Source organism: Schistocerca piceifrons, chromosome 5, assembly GCF_021461385.2.
Source record: "Schistocerca piceifrons isolate TAMUIC-IGC-003096 chromosome 5, iqSchPice1.1, whole genome shotgun sequence".
NCBI lineage: Eukaryota > Metazoa > Arthropoda > Insecta > Orthoptera > Acrididae > Schistocerca > Schistocerca piceifrons.
This window is the reverse complement of record NC_060142.1, coordinates 552,186,148-552,208,192: the sequence shown is the minus strand read 5'-3', so window position 1 is coordinate 552,208,192 and position 22,045 is coordinate 552,186,148.

Genomic DNA, 22,045 nt, shown 5'->3' with positions numbered 1-22,045 from the left:
AATCTCTTCGTCGTCTGCGGAACGAGTTGGCATATAAACTTGTACTACTGTGGTAGGTGTGGGCTTCGTGCCTATCTTGGCTACAATAATGCGTTCACTATACTGTTCGAAGTAGTTTACACGCGCTCCTAGTTTTTGTTCATTACTAAACCCATTCCGACATTACCCCTATTTGATTTTGTATTTATAATCCTGTATTCATCTGACCAAAAGTCTTGTTCCTCCTGCCACCGAACTTCACTAATTCCCACTATATCTAACTTCAACCTATCCATTTCCCTTTTTACATTTTCTAACCTACATACCCGGTTAAGGGATCTGACATTCCACGTTCCGATCCGTAGAACGACAGATTTCTTTCTCCTGATAACGACATCCTCTTGAGTAGTCCCCGCCCGGAGATCCGAATGGGGGACTATTTTACCTCCGGAATATTTTACCCAAGAGGACGCCATCAGAATTTAACCATACAGTAAAGCTGCATGCCCTCGGGAAAAATTACGGCTGTTGTTTCCCCTTGCTTTCAGCCGTTCGCAGTACCAGCACAGCAAGGCCGTTTTGGTTAGTGTTACATGGCCAGATCAGTCAATCATCCAGACTGTTGCCTCTGCAACTATTTGTCTGGCCTCTCAACAGATACCCCTCCGTTGTGGTTGCACCTACGGTTCGGCTATCTGTATCGCTGAGGCACGCAAGCCTCCCCATCAGTGGCAAGGTCGATCGTTCATGGGGGAGGACCCTTGTTCTACAGAACACAAAAAGAAACGGTCTGACAAGGAACATACACACACCTCCACTATCCGACGAACTTTTAGAATCGTTCTTGTTTATGGTAGCCCCACCTGACGTAATAGATAATGAAAGACGAGGAGGAATATGAAGAGAACAACAGTGTAATTACACAAACCTTTTCGCTGGAAGAACTCCAGATTGCGTTGTCCTAAGCAAAGTTAACCTGCTGCTGCTCAAAGTTTACAATAGCTTATGGACTAAAAAGATGAAAATCAACACTCTAAGAGCCTGTCGTGGTGTTCCAATCTACAAATCGGGAAAAATATGTGATAAACCCGTATCGTATCAGCCTACGTTTGTACTACCGGGTTGGGCGAAGGTGATAGTGAAGGTTATTAAGGAGAGGTATACTATCTTTGGCCCGAAACAAGCATGTTCTTTGAGAATTTTTTTCTCGGGATATGTTATAGATATCAATGTCAAATCTGTTCAAAATGTTTATTGATATTTCCTCTACAAACTGGAATTTTTTCGACAGGAAATGTCGAAGAGCAAAGGCAGAAGAGCCGTCGGAACGAAACAAAATTTCGATGTAGACCTCCACGCGCGTTATGTCACAGGTCAGCCGGCTCGTCTGAAATCAAAATTAAGTTGACGTTAGCGAAGTATAGAAGATTCTTTAGGAGTTGTACCTCGCTTAAGTTATTTGGACCATAGGAAACAAAATGGCGGGTGTTTTCATCGATTTTTTGACTTCGTCGGCCAAGTAAAAATATTTATAGTTGATGGATCGGAATAAAAGTGGTACAACTCCTAGACAATTTAGTTAGCTTCGTCAGAAACAAAGAATCATGCCAATCGGTTCAGTAGATTTGAAGTTACCATACGGCGCGGTTAAAAAAAAAAATAAAGTTATTTCGAGAAAAATTTGTTTGAGGTTTTGACCACATATAAATGCAAAATTATGCAACTTCCGTTCAATCTGCTATTCCGGGTCCATAAATTAGTCCTTCCTCTTCCTCATAGAGGGCGTTCTGCTCGATCTGGACCATCCTCTGCTCTCCAGAGCCGCTCGTACGGCCGGTGACAAGCAGTTTTCGGCCGCTTGAATCCAGTGGTCGTCCGAATGCTTGGCAAATCTCGTCGAATAGAGTCCCAGGGTGACGTCCATCGTTGTCATGGTCTTCAGAATTGCTGAATACCCTTCGTTGAAGCTGCTCACTGCCACGAAAGAGGCTTCGCACCAGAATGCAAATGCATGGGGGCTAACTTCCAAACACACGCGTTCAAACTTTCATTTGAATTTTGCGTGTTTCCTCCTAAGCACCGCTACAATAACTCGTCCTCCGAAAAAAAATAATTGGTGTGTGGAAAAGGCCGATGTCAGGCAGGTGCATTTTTTTGTTCAACCGCGAATAACAAACATTTCCGTTCCGCATTCGGAAAAACCGTTTCAATGGTGGATTCTAAACACTTTTATGGATCCAAAAATGCAATTTTAAAAAATCGATTTTTTGAATCAAAAGATAGTAAACCTCCCCTTAAGCGGCGCTTAGAATGATGGTGATGAAGACAACAAAATATCACTGCAAAAACAACTTAGATTTCGCAAGGAAAAGGGACAACTGAAATCCTTCTACGTTTAGTTACTGACATATAGCTAAATGTTTCTCGGAATAATTATATGATAGTTGCGTTCATAGAATAGACTAAAGCACGCGGCAACGTCATCTAATCAAACTGAGGAAGGAAAAAACTGGAGAAACCACTCGTTAGTAGCACTGTAAGCTTCCTGAGTCATATGAAGACAATAATTTTGCAACCCAGAACTACAATGGGGCCCAGAGTAACTAGCAGACGACTCCTGCCAGGATCAGTCTTGGCTGCCTTATTAGTCAGTGTCCGCACTTCAGACCTTCATGACCTCTTTGCCAATGACACCCGTATATTACAATACGAGGACGACGTACCCATCTGTTCCGAAGACAATACTCTCCAGTCGTCTCACGCTCTCACGCGTTTGTATTGGTGGTGTACAGGAAGTGGACAGGTCTACTCTAATGATCTTTACCCGCCACGGGATTCCACTTCTCCATACAATGCAACTGAGACAAAATAATTTTCCAGTTGCGACGATAAACTAAAATGGGCTCATTATATCCGACATATCATTGGTTCAAATGGCTCTAAGCGCTATGGGACTTAACAGCTGAGGTCATCAGTCCCCTAAACTTAGAACTACTTAAACCTAACTGACCTAAGGACATCTCACACATCCATGCCCGAGGCAGGATTCGAACCTGCGACCCTGTTAATGTGTTCGGGACTGAAGTGCCTAGAACCGCTCGGCCACTGCGGCCGGCAGACATATAATTACCAGACGAGAAAAAGAATGCAATGACATCAGTACTACGACATGAGTATGGTGGGCCTCTGATCGACGGACAGCGATGACTTCATACCGCTTCCTACTAAGAACACTTATTACGGACACACATGTTACTGGTGAGCGTCAAACAGCGCGCTCCAAAGAAATTTGTGAAGTTTCAGGAAGGAGTTAAAGTCGAATGCTTCCCCTTCCGTCGACCTCGGGGCTTCGTTGAACGCTGGATGCGGCTGTTAGCATTCAGCACTCGGTGTTCGTGACGGCACACTCCTATTACATGTGAGTGATCGGTCTTGGTCACTGCCTATCGTCATGTCACGTACAGACGGGATGCTGTAGTACTCGGTTGCGCCGCCGCCACTCACCGCGCGTAACGCTTGAGACAGATTTTCATTCGCAGATTACCAACTTCTTCTGTTGCTATTTGTTCCTGCTGCTTGCGAACCCTGTTAATGTGTTCCTGCGCTTCCTTAAACTTCAACAGTTCCAGCATTTCTGCTGTCCTGTTGGATCCTACCTCTACGTTTTTTTATTGTCTCCTGGATAGTGCGTTCTATTTCGCGCGGAATGGAATGAAGTGCCGCTTGCAGCCCTCCAGTTCTCTATACCGCGTTGGCAGTTCTATCTTCTTGTTCACCCTGACGCCGTTCTATCTCCGAAACTGTCCGCTTTAATTGCTGGACTTCCTTAATGTGTTCCGACACTTTAGAAATTGTTTACCCGTGGATCTCTAGTGCATCTGAGACTTCCTCATTAATTTCCGTCTCTTTCGACTGGAAAACGTCGTTAGTTTTCTGGTGTTGCTCAATTTTCTTATTCTTCTCGCTATCAGCCATGAGTTGCTGGAGCTTGGTCACTATGTCGACGCATCCACGTGCTGCCCCTTCAGCTTGTGAAATCGTCACTGCTGACTGATTCCATTGCATTTCCGTGCCCTGCTTGTTTTCTACGATATCGCCTATCTCGTACCTATCATCACTCATTGTGCCTTCCTGATCCTGATTTGTACCGCATAGGGTAACTCCCACATTACTACTATCCTCCTTTTGAAAGTGGTGTCCCTCCCCCCCCCCCCCTCCCCTTATTATCATACCTAGAGTATTTCTTGCTTCCACATGAAACAGTACTGCCACGGTTTCCATATTACCTAATTGTCTCGTCTGGCCTCTTGTCCTTTCTCGCCAGAACATCCGATGAATCTGCTCATCCGTACATAGCCCGCAGTGCGCAGAAACACTCATGTCCTTGATTACTGACGCTGCAGAAAAGATACAACAAAAAAATTGTAGTTAGTACCCACAAGCTGCTAGAAACAAATTGCACAATTTTGAAAAACACTGCACTATTAGCAAACAGAAAATATTGCCTCCCCCCCCCCACCAAATTTAAATATATTCATTAACAGATGCGTGAGTTGCTCATAACTCAATGGACCATTCGATTCATACGGTTGTTTATCTGACACGTTACAGTAAGATTCCCTGTGCGTCACCGAAACGGAAACTCAAGAAATGGCAAAGTGTCATCAGATTAGCACTCCACCAAATCCTCAAAATTTTAAGAATTGGCAAATTTATGCCAGAAACCGGGTGTGCTGCAAAAACCGCCTCTTGCTCATAATATGCAGATTAGACTAACGCTGAAACTACCGCCTCAGATCGTATAAACTGATAGATTACCTCCATGAAACTAAGAGGCTACTTGAAAAATCAGCAGCTGCGAACATCAGAAAATGTTATCTGATCAGTTCCTGAACTCGTCAGCGACCTCGTCTATTGATAGTGGTTGGAGGAGCCAGACATTCTAGTTGAAAAATTTACTTTAATGGTTGCTGAATGATAGAGTTTGATCTGGTAAAATAATATTTACTCAAACAGTGTGTAAAAATTACTCGTAACACACAAACGCCGAGGTTATAACATAAATTGAGAATAAATTTACATAATTGAAATAGACCAGTGATAAAGAAATGAATGTTTTTAGGGTCGTCACTAGCATGATGCTGGACAATTACGACTTACATGGTGCCCAGACACGTAAACAAGAGTAATTATGTTTTTACCGTGATTGCAAAACTATATAATTACACAAAAAGGAGTATGAACCTGAACAGAGCACGCAACAGATGAATGAATAAAGGAGTAATCGGAAAGAAACATCAGCAAGCGTGTGAGCTGCAAAAAATTAATTTGATAACGAAACAACATATGAGTGGTTACATAAAAGATCCCCTTTGAAACAAGTTTTAGATTGCAGGAAAATTTGCATACCAGGGCGTCAGGCGCGTAGATCAAGTTTGGAAGACTAAAAGCAGAAACAAAAAATGAACTACTCTGTTCACAATATAACGCGATTTGCGAGGTTGGGAATGCGCGCTGCAAATCCGATCTTACCGTGAATGCTACTGAGGAGTGCGGCCTCGGCCAGCTGTTGCCGTGCTGATCCGATGTGACGTGCCTGCGAATCGCTGACCCCGTCAGCCCTCTGTTTGCTGGTCGTGGATGCGAGTAAGTCCTAAAGTGAAACTTTAAAGACTTGGCAGAAGACCGAAGTCAAGAAAAAACACGTACGAGTGTGTCGTCCAGAGTAGAATCACCAAGTAGACGGTCGAGTCAGAAAACCCCTCTCAGTTTTGATAGACCTTGGAACGGCACCCGCCAAAGTCTTTTCTAGCCGGTCCCTGGAAGGGCCTAAGTCTCTTCCAATGAGAGATCTCGAAGTCCGTTCACCGGTTCCCACCATGAAGTTAAAGATGTATGCGCAAATGAAATGTCGTGTGACTAGGGCCTCCCGTCGGGTAGATGGATTGCCTGGTGCAAGTCTTTTTAGGTGACACCACTTCGGCTACTTGCGCGTCATTGGGGATGATATGACGATAAGACAGCACTCAGCCCCTGAGCGGAGAAAATCTCCGACCCAGCCACAAATAGAACCCGGGCCCCTTTGCATGTCTTTCCGTCGCGCTGACCACTCAGCTATCGATGTCCGCCAATGAAACCTGTGTATACAGAAACGAGAGACGATGGTCGTCTCGGTCCCACATCCAGATTTGTTTGTTAGAAATTCTGGAAAGTTTGTTGGCACCGCGTTCCCACAGGAAGGGAAAAATTTGGAAATTGCAGACACACGAGTGGCTGCACATTTTGTTCAAGGAAACGTGTCCGGAGACCATACAAAGCAGAAAAAGACAAGTGGATAGCTGAGGACGCTACCCAGAGTTTACTAAAAAGCAGAGTTCTCACCCCTTTCACCAGTGGTTTCCTCTCTGCTACTGAGGACACGTCTTCTGTTCCGTCACTCACTATCCGCGAAAGCTGAGCTAGGGGGGGTAATCCATGAAAGACTCGCCCAACTGTCCCTGTGCTCTTAGTGACCAGCAGCTCTTCCAGAACGTGCGAAAGATACACCTGTTTTCGTCCCAGTCAAAAGGAATTTCGCTGGTAAAGACCGGATGCATTTAAGGGAGAAACTACTACAGGAACGAAATGTTAGATCAGGTACAGAGAGAGTTGGGTTAGCTACATTGCTACGAGCTTCCCCGTAACCACTTACGTAATTAGTGAGCAATGAGGGAGAGAAGTCAACAGATAAAAACCGAATTGGAAAGTAAATGAAGTAAGAGAATCTCTTACGGAAATTCAACATGCTAAGTAGGTAAAATGTGAGGAGAAAGTCCTGGAACAGGCCGCCGCTTCACAAAAACAGTAAATGCTAACATCTTATATTTCACAGCAATAGCTAGGTTTCTCCATGCCCTATGTTTAAAGCAATACATAAACCTTACTTGCACATCTGCAATAGTATCTTATTTTTACAATTGCAGTTTATATTTTTCCTTTATGGCATTTGTCATCACCCTACACTTCAGTTTCCGTTTGTTGACTTTGATGTCCTCCGTTTCCAGTTTTCTTTTACGTAGACATAGCACAGAAACCGTACTTAAAGGAGTAACGACTTCAGTAGGGAAGGGTTAAGTCTGTTCGACACATTGGTTCTTTTTCTTAACGCCTGTGGAATAAGAATACCCGAAAACTGAATGGGTACAACTAAACCTTCTAGACATTCGAAACTGAGGAAAGGTTGTAAGCTATGCTCCTATGCTATGCTATTCATGGAAAACAATCCTAATATAGTAACCTCTATGTCTGAGCGTTTTGTGTAGAACTATGTCCTGGATTGAGAAAAATACGTTTTTCCTGCTTTTATGCTGCTCTTCTGTATAATACTTATATTGTCTTTGATGGAATCTGTGTTACGAATCTCCATGCAGTTTACCGGTAGACAAAGAAAATTGTATGCAGGCAGAGCATAGCTTACAACCTTTCCTCAGTATTGAATGTCTAGAAGGTTTAGTTGTACACCGTTCAGTTTTCGGGTATTCTTATTAGCTCAGTAGACAAACTGCAGAACATTGTTAAACACCGCACAGCAGCTTTCCGATAAGTTATTCATCAATTGTAAATACTGCTTGTTGGTGTTAAACACACTTAAACAGTCTATCACAGGGTCAAACACACGATCTATTCTGTACTGTCCTGCCCCAGGCTAATACGACATTGTGCACTCCAAGGTAATTTTTGGTGGTGTAACTCCTTTAATAAATGATCTTCCGGTGCATAGCTCTTTAGGTGTTTGACCTTTTTGTGCATTTCTTCGCAATATTCCCTCCGCTTGGTCGATATGGGAAAGCATTCTGAAATTCCTGGCATGCTTCTTTCTGTTTATCGCGTGACCAGAATTCGTCTTCAAATCTTTCAAAATTTCGTCTAGCGTTTTACATCTCTCCGTTGAGCGAGCTGCCTAGTTACGCACGTTACTGCTTAATTACCGAGAGAGAGGTGGCGCAGTGGTGGAAATGGAAATGAGCGTTTGGCGTCATTGGCCGGGAGGCCCCTCGCGGGGCAGGTCCGGCCGCCATATCGCAGGTCTTATTACATTCGGCGCCACATTGGGCGACCTGCACGCCGGATGGGGATGAAATGATGATGAACACAACACAACACCCAGTCCCTGAGCGGAGAAAATCTCCGACCCAGCCGGGAATCGAACCCGGGCCCAGAGGACGGCAATCCGTCACGCTGACCACTCAGCTACTGGGGCGGACGGCGCAGTGGTTAGCACACGGGACTCGGCATTCGGAAGGTCGGCGGTTCAAAACTGCTTCCGGCCATCCTGATTTAGGTTTATCGTGATTTCCCTAAATCCCTTGAGGCAAATACCGGAATGGTTCCTTTGAAACGACACGGCGACTTCCTTCCCCATGCTTCCTAATCCGATGGGTCCGGTGACCACGCTGTTTGGTAACCTACCCCAAATCAACCAACCAAGCAACAAACTGCTTAATTTTATCCTCGCAATTGACACTCGGTCCACTTCTGGAAGCCCTTTGGGAATTAATCTCCTACACTCATTCATATAAGTCAACTGACGGATCTTTCCTTTCGAATCAAATGATTCTAACTGTACACCTAGTCAGTTATGGTACGTTCTCCTAAAGCGAAGATCAGAAGGTGGTAGCAGCTAGTTTTATGATACCTTCCAGACATTCAACACGCTCATTAATTTTATTTGTTTCTGTTGTTAAACTTCCCACTTCTTTGTTTCTTAACCCTTCTATCTTTTGATCTACATTGATCTTCAGGCTCCGATTTTTACTTTGCACTTCCATATTAATCGCAATTATTGTTTGGACGGTTTGTTGTTAACTATCTCGAAATTCGGTTACTGCGTGTTTCTCTCATTCTGAACCTGCACAATCTGTCCCTGTAACATTTACAGATTGATTAAGCGCGGTGCTGAACTCTGTACTCAGTTTTTCTTGCTTTTCGCTCATCATTTAAATTCCCGCTCTACTTACTCCTCCAAATTACTACAAATAGTTTGTAGGTTTTACAACAGTAAGTCAATTATTATCCGCAATTTAGTCATATTTTTGTTTATTTTGGTAGTACTGCCGTTTTACGTTGATTAAGCATGCTTTGTTTATTTTTTGTTATGTCTTTTCAATTTTGAAGGTGCTAGGTTAGTTTCGTTATCGCTGCCGTTCTTTTAATCATGGCTGCTATGCTATTTGCACCAAAGAAGAGCAACGTTCAGTGATCCGTTTTTTGTGGTTGGAAGGCGTATCAGGGGCCGAAATTCATCGAAGACTTTTGGTACAGTGCGGGAACAGTATTTTGCCACAACGGAGTGTCTACGAATGGATTGAAAAATCCCGAAATGGTCGCACAAGTGTTACGCACGATGAAGGAGCCGAACGACCGTTTACCGCCACAAATGAAGAAACCATTGACCGTTCAAGTGAAATGATTCTCTTAGACAGACGATTAACTATTGACAAAGTGACGCATCGTCTGCAAATTAGTCACGGTTTTACCAACGAAATCATCCACTACAGACTTGGGTTTCATAAAGGTCCTGCAAAATGGGTCCCAAAACAACTCACACAGTTGCATAAACAAACGCACTTGCACACCTGCAAAAATATTTGGGTCGCTATGGTAACGAAGGGGCAACTTCTTAGACACGATCATTACTGGTGACGAAACATGGATCCATCATTACGGAGAGTAAACGGCAGAGTATGGAATGGAAACATCCACATTCGCCATGCAAGAAAAAGTTCAAGGCCCTACCGTCCGCAGGAAAACTGATGCTTCCGTTTTTTTGGGACGCACAAGGTCCAGTAAAAAACATTATGGGGAAAGAGGCACAACAATAAACAGTGTACGTTACAGTGAGATGCTGTCAAAAGATGTGTTGTTGCAAGACAATGCCCGTCCGCATACTGCTGCCAACCCTGCTCAAACGCTCCAGAAACTCTGGTTTGAAGTACTGGATCATCCTCTACATAGTCTCGATTTTGCCCCTTCTGACTATCACTTGTTTGGTCCACTCAAACAGGCATTAAGGGGCCGTGGATTTGCCTCGGAAGTGGAAGAAGCGGTGCATTCCTGGCTCGCAGCTCAACAGAGAACCTTCTTTTATGACGGCATCAGGAAGCTTGTACGACGATGGACCAAATGCGTTGAAACGAAAGGAGACTATGTCGAAAAATGATGTTCTTGTAAGTTTCTTATTTGATTACAATAAAATTTTATAACTACTTTTCGGATAATAATTGACTTGCCCTCGCAATTACTTCTTTAATACTTTTGTTTATCGACATGTTCAACCTATCTACCATACAGTTCATTGCACAAGTCATTGAAAATTTTTACAGGTAGCGACGTGTGTTTTGTTACGGAAGTGATGTCATCTTTTGTTGTTTCAAAGAAACAGTCGAACGGTGTGTATAATAGTTGGAAGGATGACTGTCGTATAGCGATACGAGGACGTCCCAGATTTCTGTTGCATCATTCTTCTTTACTACACAAACAGCAGGTTCCTTCTTGAAACACCAGCTAAATCCGCTGGACAGAACAGGTGATTAGGATTGTGGAAAGGACTAAATAAGGTTGGCCTCAGTTTCGTCTTAAAATTGTAATTTAATAACACCTTTAAACCAAAACGGTACATAGCCGAACCTTTAGAACTGTAAGTTTCAAAAAGGTAATTATTTCACGGCTGAAGGCCTCCAAACAAGAAATCTTAAAGCAACAAGATAAATATCGAGTGGAAAAAAACATGCAGTTAAAATTGCAAATAATATATATACGGCTGATGGCTCATGATAAAATTTTCAAGATTTTAAAATAAAGTACCATAACCATTCAAAGGCAAAAGGCTGCATTTTTTTCTTTTTCTTTTTAGAATAAGGATTTAAGTGGCTGAAGGCCCACAATTGTTTTACAAAATTCAAAAATACATATAATCCAGTAAAAGCAAGAATTTTTTAAATAATTGGCTATGATAGTTTATAAACAGACAATTAAACACCGATGAGAAGGACAATAAAAAAACGGCACTTAGAAGCCTCCGGGGAGGTCGGTCTGCCCTCCTTCTCTTTGGTGAGACAAGTGGTGAGCCCAACTACACTTGATCCGTCGGAACCCAAACAGGGGCCAGCCATGGACCGACCGACAAAACGACTTGCTTGCCACTAATCGGTACATGAGAACTCAAACAACAAAAGTTACGAAAGTGATCATCCACAATGAAATAAGTATTAGCTGTCAAAACTACACACCATGCTGGACAGCGACAACAGGTGAGGAAAGGACGCTACCTGAAATTACGTAAGTGACCAGGGCAGGTAACCGGAACACTAACGGCCACAAGGCAGAAAATTCCTTTGGTACACTTGAATTTGAAATACAGTAATATAGTTAACATCACTCAAAAGGAACACTGCCTGAATTTACGTCGGTGGCCAGGGCAGGTAGCCAAAACACTAACGGCCACAAGGCAGAAAATTCCGCTGGTGCACTTGAATTGTACTCAACAAATATAGTTAATTGCACCGCATGGCAGCTAAATTTCAACAATAGAAACACTCGGTGTTGCTCACAGGGAAACCTCCCCAACAGCAAACCACCGAAACGAACCACCACAACATGAAAGGACGTGGCTTGGGTAGTTGAAACCACTTCTCAACTTTGACGTCCTGGGTCGATGAACCACCAAGCTCGTAGCGATCGGACAGCTCCACACACGCTCCGACACTGTGCAGAGACCGCCAGCGGACCCAGCCGAGTGCACCGCTCGGAGATAACTTCCCTGGTCCTTAGCAACCGACCGACTCCGCGCAGAGCGCCGACATCTAAAATAGTCGTCAGTGGAAATAACGCCAACTACACACACAGCCTGACAAACATTTGCATGAAGACCTGAACGATACTCAACAGTAACTAAGAACGCACAAAGACAAATCGGGAGTCGATGCGCGCGCGCGCACACACACACACACACACACACACACACACACACACACTCACACAGCCGACTCAGGAACGATCGGCGAGCCAAAACCCGTCGTCCGGTAGGACGACCGACCGACGAACCACCAAGACGGTGGCCCGGCTCAAGTGATGCGTGGCGGCAATGGTAGGGCGAGCCATGTCGATGCAGACTTTACTGCTCCAACCCGACTGCACTAGTGCTGCATTGAAACTCCCCGTGTGGCAGGTCCGGACTACCCTGCAGACACGTTCCAACTGACTGACAGCCCAAACTCCCGACCCGAACTTCCTTCCGACAGACAACGACCGGGAAGTAATAGCAGTCGGGCAAAGATACTACGAGAGGGGCTATATCGATATGCGCTGCTAGCGCCGATCGCGGTCGGGCAAAGCAGCAACTCAGTGACAATAGTAATTTAAATTAACGTAGTGAGGTGGAAATACGTTAAGAGCAGGGTGTAAAATACATGATGGCGGGAACACGAACCACGCGCGGCTCCTTTCTCAAGTGCAGCTGCAATGATATGGGCTGCCAGCGCACTGTCTCGTTGCCAGCGCCAAAGTGGGTCGGACTGTTCTTCTCCTTCCGCTAATGATGGACATTGAAGTATACCATCTGCAGTCGAATAAAGACAGCGTTTCTTTAAAAATTGATTCTGCCATTTCCAAGTTTCCCACTGATCTTCACTTGACAAGTTTCAAATGTTTGTACGACTAATGCCATCATACTGCTGATACGTCGTGCCAGCCGCATTTCAAGAACATTGCCATTTCACGAATATCCTTAGTAAACGAAAAATAGTCTACTGAAAGAGTACTCTAATTCCCGCAACCTGAAGCGTTCAAATTTCAACACGTAACCTGTTGTGGTTAGCAAGGGATATATTCTGTAGCAAGAGTAGAAGACGACACTTTTAAGGGAACGGTGCACTCAATGTACTGTAACACAGATATACATAATACTACACAGAGCCAAAACAAACAGAAAAATAAATAATATACACCTTTAGAATAGAGGGTTTCAAAGGCTACAAAATCAGGCGCTACAATAGGAGGGAATTACAATCCAGCAGGAGGAAATTACAAACAGTATGAGGATAGATGTATTACTTTCACCAATTGACGGAAAAAAGATCTGAAAGAAATTTATAAACAAATTAGGTGTTCACCGACCTCGAAAAATCTTATGACAACATGCCAGTAGCCAAACTGTCCAAGCTATTTGATGCACAGGAACAACGAGTATATAGCACTGACCCGTTATACACAAGGAGTATACACTGAGGCGGCAGAAGTCATGTGATACCTCCTAATATAGTGGATGACCCCGTTTTGCCCGGCGTACTGCAGCATTTGGGCGTGGCATGGACTCAACAAGTCGTTGGAACTCCCCAGCAGAAATATTGAGCCATGCTGGCTCTATAGGCGTCTATAATTGCGAAATTGTTACCGGTGCAAGATTTCATGCACCAGTTGACCCCTCGATTATGTACCATAAACATTCGATAGGCGAAATCATTCGCTCGAATTGTTCAGAATGTTCTTCAAACCAGTCGCAAACAATTGTGGCGCGGTGACATGACGCATTGTCATCCGTAAAAATTCCATCGTTGTTTGGGAACTTGAAGCCCATGAATGGCTGCAAATGGCTTCCAAGTAGCCTTACACAACGGTTTCCAGTCAATGATCAGTTCAGTGGGACCAGAGGACCCAGTCCATTCCATTATGGAGCCACTAACAGTTTTCACAATGGCTTGTTGACAACTCGGGCGCATGGCTTCGTGGGGTCTGCGCCACACTCTAACTCTACCATCAGCTCTTACCAACTGAAATCGGGGCTCATCTGACCATGCCATGGTTCTGCAGTCGTCTAGGGTCCAATCGATATGGTCACGAGCCCAGCAGAGGCGCTGCAGGCGATGTCGTGCTGTTAGCAAAGGCACTCGCGTCGGTCGTCTGCTGCCAAAGCTCATTAACCCAAATTTCGCCGCACTGTCCTAACGGATACCTTCTTAGCACGTCCCACATTGATTTCTGCGATTATTTCATGTTGTGTTACTTGTCTTTCAGCACTGACAACTTTACGCAGACGCCGCTGCTTTCTGTCGTTAAGAGATGGCCGTCGGCCAGTGTGTTGTCATATTCATATGGCTCCAAGCACTATGGGACGTAACATCTTATGTCATCAGTGCCATAGACTTAGAACTACTTAAACTCAACTAACCTAAGAACATCACACACATCCATGCCCGAGGCAGGATTCGAACCTGCGACCGTAGCAGCAGCGCGGTTCTAGACTGAAGCGCCTAGAACCGCTCGGCCACAGCGGCTGGCAGTGTGTTGTCCATGGTGAGAGGTAATGCCTGAAATCTGGTACACTCGGCACACTCTCGCCATTATTAATCTTGGAATACTGAATTCCTTAACGATTTCCGAAATGTAATGTCCCATGCGTCTAGCTCCATCTAATATTCCGCGTTCAAGGTCCGTCAATTACTGTCGAGCGGCCAGAATCACGTCGGAAAACTTTTCACAAGAATCACCTGAGTACAAATGACAGCTCCGACAATTCATTCCGCTTTTATTCTTTGTAAACGCGGTACTACAGCTATCGGTATATGTGCATATCGCTATATATGTATAAAGTATATAAACATGTGCACGCAAGTATAAGGGTAGGTTCTGTCATCTCTAAATCGTTTAAAATAAATAAATGAAGGAAACTATTGTTTATTTTCAGCACTGTTCAGAATATGTCTACAAGTCGCCTCACAGAACCAGAAAAATAAATGCAGTAAAATGAGAATTCAGTTAGAAGACCACTGTGCGTATACCCTTTTATTCGCGGATAACCAGGTGGTAGATACGACTGATGAAGAAGATATCTACTATATAATGAGAAAATTACTACAAAAATACAGAAAATGGGGACTGAAACTGAACATCAAGAAGTCAGAATGTTTAACCACGGGAACGTAATAGGTAGATCTTGAAATATCAGATAACGAAGCCACCGGTGATTCTGAAATACCTAGGGAGCGTAATTAATAAAGGTGGAACATGTAATGATGGCTTGAGAAATGGACTGATCTCAGGAAGCAGAGAAATACCAAAACTGGACTGCATTTTATGGTCTACAGAAACCGCAATAAAACAAAACGTAATACATGCAAAGCCGTTATTGAATCAATTACCATTTGTGGTTCGGATATCTGTACGATTACCAAGAAGAGTCGCAAGAAGACCGAATCTGTAGAAACGACCTTTCCAGGATGAGAATCAAGGATCTCCCGTTTGGAACATAGACCAAAGGAGGATGTATGAGAAAAAACACACAACAAAAATACCATAATGGATGAAATGGAACACAGACAACGTTCCTTGTTTGGACGATTAATGATAATGAGACAAAAAGGAATAGCTAAGAATATATTTGAATGTAGAGCGACAAACAGAAATACCGCGACTTAAATGGATTCAAGGTATAGAAAGGAGTACGAACAACACAAAGTTGATCGTTGAAGACGCAGAGAATAGATCATTTGGAGGCTGGGGTCAGGGGCGCAGGATGCTGCAGGTGCCATAGGACCCTTCCCGCTACATATCCCGAGGTCCTGCGGGTAGACAAACATATGATGCACCTACTGGACCAGTTGCCTGCCTGCATGCGCCCAGTGTGTTTAGCAGGTTTTCGCCGTAAAGGCACGTTTTTAAAATACTCAACAAAAGTGAGTGAATGCTACTGAGGGTTTTGCCGAACTGTGGGTTCTTAGAGGGCCCTTTTGTGTTTTATTCACACATATGTCAGTGTCGTACTCCTCTGTGATCAGGACGCAGGAGGGCCTGAGACAGGAACACTGAAAAAGTGTAAGAAGCTTCGGATCTCTTTCAAATTTCGTCGAATGATTTTGAACGTCACTAGTGGTTCTGCCCTGTACACCAGAGCAAAAACTGCGGTCGCACTGCACTCCTAAGTTATGAGTGCAGCTACGTAACATCCGCCGAGGAGGTATGAATCGCCTTGGAGGTGACAACAGTGCTAAAGGTTCTCAAAAATGTCTTCTGTTGCTCATCGCACAGCGAATTGCCGTTGTCGACCTTGAAATATGTGAGAATCAATGTCCCAAGGAAAGGGGTGGTTTCATTGATGCCATATATGCCACCCCCGAGGCATTTTCGTTTCGATTCTGAGCGTAGAAATTATTTCCTGATGTCTTAAAAGATGTCGTACCATGCTGTCTTATCTTCTTGTCAGTGTTTTCCATATATTTCTTCCCTCTACGACTCTGTGGAGAGCCTCCTCATTCCTTATATTATCAATCCACCTAATTTCCGAACTTTTTCTGTAGCATCACATCTCAAATACTTCGATCTTCTTCTGTTCCGGTTTTCCCACTGTCCATGTTGTCCATGGTTCACTGCCTAACAATGCTGTGCTCCAAACGTACATTCTCATAATTTCTTCCTCAAATTAAGACCTATGTTTGATACCAGTAGATTTCTATTGGCCAGGAATGCCTTTTTCACCAGCTTTTTTCTCGTTCTTGCTCCGCCAATCATGCGTTATTTTCTACATCTACATCTACATGGATACTCTGCAAATCACATTTAAGTGCCTGGCAGAGGGTTCATCAAACCACCTTCACAATTCTCTATTATTCCAATCTCGTATAGCTCGCGGAAAGAATGAACACCTATATCTTTCCGTACGAGCTCTGATTTCCGTTATTTTATCGTGGTGATCGTTCCGCCTTATGTAGGTCAGTGTCAACAAAATATTTTCGCATTCGGAGGAGAAAGTTGGTGATTGGAATTTCGTGAGAAGATTCCGCCGCAACGAAAAACGCCTTTCTTTTAATGATTTCCAGCCCAAATCCTGTATCATTTCTGTGACACACTTTCCCATATTTCGCGATAATACAAAACGTGCTGCCTTTCTTTCGATGTACTCCGTCAGTCCTACCTGGTAAGGATCCCACACCGCGCAGCAGTATTCTAAAAGAAGACGGACAAGCGTAGTGTAGGCAGACTCCTTAGTAAAATGGTTCAAATGGCTCTGAGCGCTATGGGACTTAACATCTAAGGCGATCAGTCCTCTAGAACTTAGAACTACTTAAACCTAACTAACCTAAGGACATCACACACATCCATGCCCGAGGCAGGATTCAAACCTGCGACCGTAGCAGTCGCGCGGTTCCGGACTGAAGTGCCTAGAACCGCTCGGCCACAGCGGCCGGCACTCTCCTTAGTAGGTCTGTTACATTTTCTAAGTGTCCTGCCAATGAAACGCAGCCTTTGGTTAATCTTCGCCACAACATTTTCTATGTGTTCTTTTCAATTTACGTTATTCGCAGTTGTAATACCTAGGTATTTAGTTGAATTTACGGCTTTTAGATTAGACTGATTTATCGTGTAACCGAAGTTTAACGAGTTCCTTTTAGCACTCATGTGGATGACCTCACACTTTTCGTTATTTAGGGTCAACTGCCACTTTTCGCACCATTCAGATATCTTTTGTAGATCGTTTTTCAGTTTGTTTTGATCTTCAGATGACTTTATTAGTCGGCTGCTGAGATGGTCTCCTAAATCGTTTATATAGATAAGGAACAGGAAAGGGCCTATAACACTACCTTGGGGAACGCCTGAAATAACTTCTGTTTTACTAGATGACTTTCCGCCAATTTCTACGAACTGTGACCTCTCTGACAGGAAATCGCAAATCCAGTCACATAACTGAGACGATATTCCATAAGCACGCAATTTTATTACGAGCCGCTTGTGTGGTATAGTGTCAAAAGCCTTCCGGAAATCCAGGAATAAGGAATCGATCTGAAATCCCTTGTCAATAGCATTCAGCACTTCATGTGAATAAAGAGCTAGTTGTGTTGCTCAGGAACGATGTTTTCTAAACCCATGTTGAGTGTGTGTCAATAGACCGTTTCCTTCGAGGTAATTCATAATGTTCGAACACAATATACAGGGTGTAAACGGTATAAGGCGCCAAAATTATACAGATGGCACATCTCGCAATGCTTGACAAAAAAGTCTAGTAACATGTTTGCGTATTTCCTAAGGTTGTCCCAGAAAAAAAAAAAAAAACAGTTCGCCTCAGGATAATGGTTTTGGAAAAGTAGACACTTGGCAGTGCACGTACGTAAGCAATCGGTTCCTGTTATTGCCCGCTGCGCGCATTGACATCGCGAGCGTAAATCGTAAACACACAGGCAGCTGCGGCCTGAGTGGCTGCGTCATTGTAATACACCGAACGACGACAATAGGCGAGTAACCTGTGCAGATGTTATTGCAACTCTGTTAACTGTTAGAATGGAAAGGAGACTTACTATAGCTGAACTATGCGATATGCATTTAATTTATGGCGAGGCAAAAGCTGTTGCAAGGGCAGCTGTACGAATTTATCGAGAACGCTTCCCACAACGACGCCGGGCGGTGTGGCCGTGCGGTTCTAGGCGCTTCAGTTTGGAACCGCGCGACCGCTAAGTCCCACAGTGCTCAGAGCCATTTGAACCCACAACGACGACTTCCTGCACGAAAGACATTTGCTGCTGTGCACCAAAGGTTTTTCTCATTGTAATTCTCTACTTGTATGCGATTATTATGCATTTACATCTTAATAAAATACAGTAGTTATCTGCACCTTTGTAAATTTTCGTCCGTATGCGAAACGTATCTTCTGTTCTGATATGCTTTCCGTTTTTGTTACATCATGACAGAATACAACTGACGAGTACGTATTTAATTTTCTTAGATTGAGAGATACTGACTCTTTACTGCCCCACGCAGAAGGCAGAGGCCCACAACGAGCCGATCGTACGTTGGAAGCTGACGAAAGAACTCTGGACCGCATCCAGGAGGATCCTTCTCAGAGTACTAGAAGCATCGCCCGCCACATGGGTATATCGCACACTGTCGTTCATCGCACTTTGCAAGAGGAGCGTCTGCGGCCTTACCACATTCAACGCGTACAAGCATTGGAAGAACAAGATTTCCCTCCACGACGTGAATTCTCAGAGTGGTTTTTGTTACACAGTGCGCAACATGATTTTTTCAACAAAATACTCGTCACAGATGAAGCGTCTTTCCCTCGCGACGGAATAACTAATTTCCATAACATGCACACGTGGAGTGTACACAATCCTCCCCACGTAGTGGCAACACATTTTCAGCGACGATTTTCCGTAAATGTGTGGGCGGGTATGTTCGATAATTACATTATTGGGCCCTATGTTTTAACTGCACGTTGGACTGGTAACTATTACCGAACGTTTCTAGAGGAAACATTGTTACCAACGTTGTTAAAAGACATTCCGTTAAGGATACGTCATAACATGTGGGTCCTCCACGATGGTGCTCCACCCCACATTGGTCACAGAGTACGCAGATTTTTGGATAGTCGATTTCCAGGACGATGGATCGGGCGTTCGGGTCCACGTCGATGGCCAGCACGCAGCACTGATTTAAATCAACTGGATTTTTACTTTTGGGGCCATATGAAGTAACTTGTTTATGCTGAGCCAGTAAATAATGTGGACGAATTGACGCAGAAGATTTTAGATGCTGCCAATACCATGAAGGCCAATGTGCATGTGTGTGAACGAGTGCGACGAAACTGGGTTCGCCGTAATGAAGCATGTGTAGAAGCGAATGGTAGACATTTCGAACATTTATTGTCGTATTGGTGTAAGAGGAAACCAAGTAATGGGTTTTATTTTCGTTACGATGTAGTTGTACAGAAGGAAAATAATGTGAATTTAGTATTCGTTATGGCATTGCCGTAAAAAGGTGAAACAGTTGGTTGTAATTAATGCACAACTATCGACTTGGTGATTGATTGAATTTGTACTAATGAAAATAGGTTGTGTTTGATATTAGCTTGTCATTGATTGAATTTGTACTAATGAAAATACGTTGTGTTTGATATTAGCTTGTAATTACTACTACGACCTTCGTTATCGACTTGTTGAGAAACAGACTGGTTGTATTCAATTCACGTAAAGCGAATTACACATTCTTGACAACCCAAAAACCGTTTACATTCCTTTTTTCGGTACCACCTGATTATCACACCACGTCGTTGTACACGTCTAATGATTTCAACCCTCTGGTCGGCTCGTTGCCTTTCTCTGGCCGCCCAGTCATTGTAGGCAATAAGCTCGGTACGCCGTGTACTGTCGGTTGACTACGTAAACAGAAATGCCTATACCATCTATCCTACGAACATTAGGTTTTAATAATACAAAAATAAAGTACATGATACAAGAAAATGTCATTAGACTTTTTTGTCAAGCACACCGAGATGTACCATCTGTATAATTTTGGCGCCTTATACCGTTTACACCCTGTATGTTCTAAAATCCTGCTGCATATCGACGTTAAAGATATGGGCCTGAAATTCAGCGGATTACTCCTACTACCTTTCTCGAATACTGGTGTGACCTGTCCAACTTTCCAGTCTTCGGGTACGGCCTAGGTAGCAGAACTCCTCAACATCAACTATTTTGTGGTTGCCAACCCTGGTCTCATTTCTGCTTCTTCTCATTGCTTTCGTCTTTCGTCGATAGTACAGTAATTTCGCGGAGGGGATGGCACAGCTGTTACTCACGCACGGCGCGCATGTGGCTGGTGATCTGTCAGCCGTGCAGCGTGGCTGGCCCTCCGCCGCTCCTCCTCGCCACGCCAGTTGCGGCTGTCCGCCGGGCCGCGGCGTGCTGCGGGCAGGCGCTAGCGCTGCGGTCTGCGCTTACACGTCCCGACACTGGAAATGACGCTCTCTGTCACCGCGGTGTGCAACACGGCAACGGCCACATTTCAGTTGTGCGACAGCGCGGAAAAAAGGGGATCGCAACCTAACACCGCTAGGATCGCGTACTGCTGAGTACGGCCACTTTCAGTATGCCGTCGAACTAAACTGTTGCCGTGTGTTGTTGTTTGGTCTTCAGTCCGAAGACTGGTTTGATGCAGCTCTCCATCCTTCTGCATCCTTCTCTGAATACACTACTGGCCATTAAAATTGCTACACCACGAAGATGACGTGCTACAGACGCGAAATTTAACCGATAGGAAGAACATGCTGTGATATGCAACTGTCTAGCTTTTCAGAGCATTCACACAAGGTTGGCGCCGGTGGCGACACCTGCAACGTGCTGACATGAGGAAAGTTTCCAACCGATTTCTCATACACAAACAGGCGTTGCCTGGTGAAACGTTGTTGTGATGCCTCGTGTAAGGAGGAGAAATGCGTACCATCACGTTTCCGACTTTGATAAAGTTCGGATTGTAGCCTATCGCGGTTGCGGTTTATCGTATCGCGACATTGCTGCTCGCGTTGGTCGAAATCCAATGACTGTTAGCAGAATATGGAATCGGTGGGTTCAGGAGGGTAATGCGGAACGCCGTGCTGGATCCCAACGGCCTCGTATCACTAGCAGTCGAGATGACAGGCATCTTATCCGTATGGCTGTAACGGATCGTGCAGCCACGTCTCGATCCGTGAATCAACAGACGTTTGCAAGACAACAACCATCTGCACGAACAGTTCGACGACGTTTGCAGCAGCATGGACTATTAGCTCGGAGACCATGGCTGCAGTTACCCTTGACACTGCATCACAGACAGGAGGTCCTGCGATGTACTCAACGACGAACCTGATGCACGAATGGCAAAACGTCATTTTTTCGGATGAATCCAGGTTCTGTTTACAGCATCATGATGGTCGCATCCGTGTTTGGTGACATCGTGGTGAACGCACGTTGGAAGCGTGTATTTGTCATCGCCATACTGGCGTTTCACCCGGCGTGATGGTATGGGGTGCCATTGGTTACACGTCTCGGTCACCTCTTGTTCGCATTGACGGCAATTTGAACGGTGGACATTACATTTCAGATGTGTTACGACCCGTGGCTCTACCTTTCATTCGATCTCTGCGAAACCCTACATTTCAGCAGGATAATGCACGACCGCATGTTGCTGGTCCTGTACGGGCCTTTCTAGATACAGAAAATGTTCGACTGCTGCCCTGGCCAGCAGATTCTCCAGATCTCTCACCAGCTCAAAACGTCTGGTCAATGGT